The sequence below is a fragment of the Micropterus dolomieu genome, linkage group LG22, assembly GCF_021292245.1.
Source record: "Micropterus dolomieu isolate WLL.071019.BEF.003 ecotype Adirondacks linkage group LG22, ASM2129224v1, whole genome shotgun sequence".
NCBI classification, from domain to species: domain Eukaryota; kingdom Metazoa; phylum Chordata; class Actinopteri; order Centrarchiformes; family Centrarchidae; genus Micropterus; species Micropterus dolomieu.
Genome location: NC_060171.1, coordinates 22,515,448 through 22,519,553, shown reverse-complemented (window position 1 = coordinate 22,519,553; position 4,106 = coordinate 22,515,448). Strand labels below are relative to the sequence as shown.

Here is a 4,106-nt window from a genome sequence, read left to right as displayed (position 1 = left end):
AGAACTTCATTGGCTACCAGTGTCTTATAGGATAAATTTTAAAATTTTGGTTTTAGTTTTCAGAGCTTTACATGGCCAGGCTCCACCCTATATTAGTGACCTGATTCAGCGTTATACCCCTGTGCGTGCTCTGAGGTCTGTGGATCAGAACCTGCTGACGGTTCCACGCACTCGCTACCGTACTAGAGGTGACCGATCTTTTCAGGCTGTTGCCCCTAGGTTGTGGAATGACCTTCCACCATCTATGCGCTCTTCTGATTCTGTTGATGCCTTCAAATGCAGACTAAAGACACATTTATTTGTTCAGGCTTTCATTTAGCTACTTGTGGGTTGATATGATCATGTACTGTCTATGCTTTTATTGTGTGTATTTTATGATATTAATGTTTTTGTTGTGAAGCACTTTGTGGCCCTATACCTGTGAAAGGTGCTATAGAAATAAACTTTTACTTACTTACTTACTATCTGTTTTGGCGAATTATGCATTCACTTCTTAAGGTCCTTGTCAGACACTTTGCTGTTGACATTGTTTAAACACAATTATCACCACATGTTTTTGCTGAATCTCAAGGAATGGTACTTTTACTAAGTGTAATAATATATTAACGATTCCTAACGTTTATAAAAGAGATACTGATCACTTATCACTATTGATGAACCCCACAAAGAATATCAGGCCTATATCGTTTAAAAGCACACTGTCATTCTCCATTATAGAATATATAGTCCATTATATTTTTATATTTTGAATTGTCACCTGACACCTTCATTTTGTTTCCCTTTCTATAAATAAAGAGAATTGGTGCAGAAAGTGTTAAATGCTCAAAGTCTTATGGAGGAGGACCGCCCCCGATATATTTCAGCATCGAATATTTATTCAAAATACTGTAAAAATATCTTCTCATCTTGTTCTCATGACCTAAGTGTGTCACCCCTAATCTGAGCCCTTATGTCCCCCATCATAACACAAAGTGATGCCTCAATCAGCAAACTTTTCTAAAGTTGAACTTGTTGTTCTGCATGAATAGTTATGACAAGTTAGTACTTAGCATTAACAAATCAGAGACTAACTACCATGTAGAACATTTTTCTGGCACAATAATTTAATGAATGACAACAACCCACAAAAATTAAACGGCTGTTTTGTCCAACTGGAATTTACATTGTAGCCTACTAGTGGTAAGTTATATTAGTAGTTTATAGCCTAGTGGCATTTGGTTTAGCATGCACATGGAGTCTCAATCAATTTGTGGTTTGCTACGTTGCTTTAAGGGCTTAATGATGTGAGCAGAGCCTGGCCAGTGGGCATCTCAGTCTGTGCTCTTGAGATACTACAGTAAAAGAAGTGTTCTAACATCCTTTGACACTCAACCTGATCAAAAAATTTTGACTGAGTTGACTTAGGATGTAATGACATCAAAGACATGGGCTTACCCCATATTTGTGCATCTCCCCGAGAGGTGAGTTGGCACCAGGATTTGGAACATTTTACCATCAAGTTGATTAAGTAAGAAATAGAATACCCCAGGGGACTTAATTTAGAAAACTTAAACTTTTTTATTATTGTTTACTGATTACAACAACTAACTACTACTAACTACTCTGCTTCAGCTATCGGCTCATCTGTGTCATGTACATTGATGTGGTGTGTAATGTGGACACAGAAGTCCTATTTGAGAACAACAAACCCCTGTTCAATAAAAATATCTGATGATGTTGATGAACGTTCTTTCCAATTACACAGATCTTTCCAATTGGGGTTCTAACAACTATATATTCCTTTACAGGCCAGAATCAGAGGACTGGACAACATCCACACTACAGTGTTTCCATGCACCACACATGGCTGATCTTCCAGACCCAGGACAGAGTAACAGACAGTTCAGTCAGGCAGCATACAGACAGTTTGTAGTGTGGCAGTGTGGAGCACTGTGGAGTCGTGATACTGAGTTGCTGTTTCTGGAAGATACACAACTGTTCTCCTGATCCATTAGGACAATACAGAGGTTTAATCCTAGCAGGGTGTAAGATGTAATGTCACTAACTGACACAGTGCTACACAAATAATTCCATCCACTGTGTGAATGAATACCTGTACATTGTTTTTGTTTTATTCCCAGGAGGTATATTTTTCCTGTTCTGGAGAATATTTTCATTCTTTTTTAAATAAAACATTGAAAATGATAAATGCCTTTTCTTTACACTTGCAGCATAATCAATCAAGCAACTACATTTATGTCTTAGGTCTCCAATAATGACATCGAAATGTGGTATAACACTTGTTTATTGTTATTAAAATAATACTAAAACTACAACCTATATCACAAATAGATCATTTTTAAACATCATTAAAAATAAGTATATACAGGAAGAAAGACAAGGTGTGTCCAGAGGTGTCCTGACTGATTATGAAGACAGTTGAGACTTTGCACGTAGCATCATATCGCTGCTGTGGAGATGATTAATTATATCACAATCACCTCTCTGACATGATTACCACATTTCAAAACCAACCATATTACTTTTCGTTTTATTTCTGTATCTAGCAACACAGTTGGGGCAGGGACACCTGACTGAACCCCATGTTGACGGGGATCATCAGGTCTCCTGGTTCTGCTTCTAGGCATCTCCTCAGTAGTAGACAACCGGAGGAGGAGGAGGAGGAGGAGGAGGATGGCACTCTGGAGGTCTGCAATGTAACTGTAGTCCTTCTCCACCTTCAATCCACTTCCTGGACTTTTTGTTGTACACCTTGCTGTACCTGATAATACAGAAAGCAGGATCAGCTTAGTGAAAAGTTTGTAATACCTGACATTATTCTCTTATACAGTAGTTAGCATTTCCACATAAAATGCAATCAAAACAATAAATCTACACCATTTATCTGTATTCCTCGTACTGTTTAATATTTTTTGACTCATCACTTATAAATGTATTAAGTGAAAAGCACAAGAATACTCATAATGCAACATACTTAACTGTGTCATCAGCTTTTCTCCTGGCTGGCCTGTGGACATGGTGGCTGTAATCCTGGCCAGCCAGCATGGTCCGATCAGTGTATACTGGTGATAAGCACAGGGTGTTGGAAGACTCCAAATCTGCAGGTGACCTGAGGGCACAGTAGAAATAAAACATACAGGAATTTTTACTTCTGGTAAAATAAGTAATGGCATAACAGCAGCAATTACAGTAAAAGGTTTTCAAACAATAGGTTTAGCTACGAACAATGTCAACTATATTATAGGTAGCTTATATACCAGAAACACAGATACTTGGGGACCTTTAGCCATCATTGTTTATGTATACTAACGTTGACATGTCTTTCTCATAACTACAAACACACAGCTACATCACCCATTTGTAAAAGTAACATACAGTCAAACATCAACTGCAGACACAAGATAATCACAAACAGATTAGATCCAAGGTAAAGATAACTAAAGTTAGGTGTAAACATAGTATAACAATAAACCTATATGGTGATTAACTAAACCAGCGCAGTCTACACTTACATTGTCTTACCTAATGTTAGCGTCGGAAAACACAGCTTGCGCTTCTGTTTTCCAGCTCACCTACAGCTAGATATAATTCATCGTCTCTACTCTGGCTCCTACACCAGTCTGCACTCGTAGCAACCGTTAGCTCTATGCGTAGGTAGCCACGTTTGCTAGCGATGAAAGTAACAAACCACCATCAAAATGATAAAAGCCAGATTACCTGTCCAGCAGAAATACAGCCACCACGCCGTGTCAGCCCCTTGGTGTTCCTCAGTTGTCACTATCATTGAAAAGCCATGCAGATATCACCCAACGGTCTGACCGCTTCGCGCGCACGGGGAAGCTCCTGTTGCAGCAGGGCTGGTAGCCATGGCAGCGAGGGAGAGTGACAGTCAGCCAGCCAATCATTGCATTCGGTCCGAATGAAACGAGTGGCTGTGTTTACTGCAGCCCTGAGAGGACTAAACTGATTTTTGTCTACCCTGCCTTTAACATATAAAATTGACCACCCACAATAACAGAAAGCATTTTGCTCAGCAACTCCTGATATAGAACAGGATTCACACAAAAGAGTATGTATATATGTATATGTGAACCTACAAAAGAGGT

The 4,106-nt window shown here is 39.0% G+C and overlaps 2 long non-coding RNA genes across 2 annotated transcripts in view; one reads left to right on the top strand and one right to left on the bottom strand.

The window, feature by feature from the left end:
* Positions 1–461, top strand: part of LOC123961122 — a 1,001-nt gene extending 540 nt beyond the window's left edge. Inside the window, exon 2 of the long non-coding RNA XR_006822659.1 lies at positions 189–461. This is a non-coding gene — a long non-coding RNA (uncharacterized LOC123961122). The remainder of the gene's footprint in view (positions 1–188) is intronic.
* Positions 462–2,702: 2,241 nt separating this feature from the next.
* Positions 2,703–3,856, bottom strand: LOC123961123. Its single transcript, XR_006822660.1, has 3 exons — positions 3,718–3,856; positions 2,975–3,109; positions 2,703–2,761 (listed from the first exon to the last, which is right to left on the bottom strand). It is a non-coding gene; the product is annotated as an uncharacterized LOC123961123 (long non-coding RNA).
* Positions 3,857–4,106: the final 250 nt, after the last annotated feature.